This window comes from Odontomachus brunneus, unplaced genomic scaffold (assembly GCF_010583005.1).
Source record: "Odontomachus brunneus isolate Ranch 3 - 2012 unplaced genomic scaffold, Obru_v1 Obru_scaffold_046, whole genome shotgun sequence".
Lineage (NCBI taxonomy): Eukaryota > Metazoa > Arthropoda > Insecta > Hymenoptera > Formicidae > Odontomachus > Odontomachus brunneus.
The window spans coordinates 263,743-263,977 of NW_022639496.1; positions in this window are offsets into that span (position 1 = coordinate 263,743).

The window sequence follows — 235 nt, forward strand, 5'->3', positions numbered from 1 at the left end:
TAGGAATGGCCTCGTGGTACAGGAGATTCATCGAAGGTTTCTCAAAAATAGCTGCCCCACTAACAAATTTGACAAAGAAAAATGTCAAATGGCACTGGGGACCGGAAGAGAAAAACGCATTTCGGCGGTTAATGGAAACATTAGTTTCGGCACCAGTTCTCGCCTGTCCGAATTTTGATTTAAAGTTCACACTACAGACGGACGCGAGCAAGCATGGGCTCGGAGCAGTCCTAAC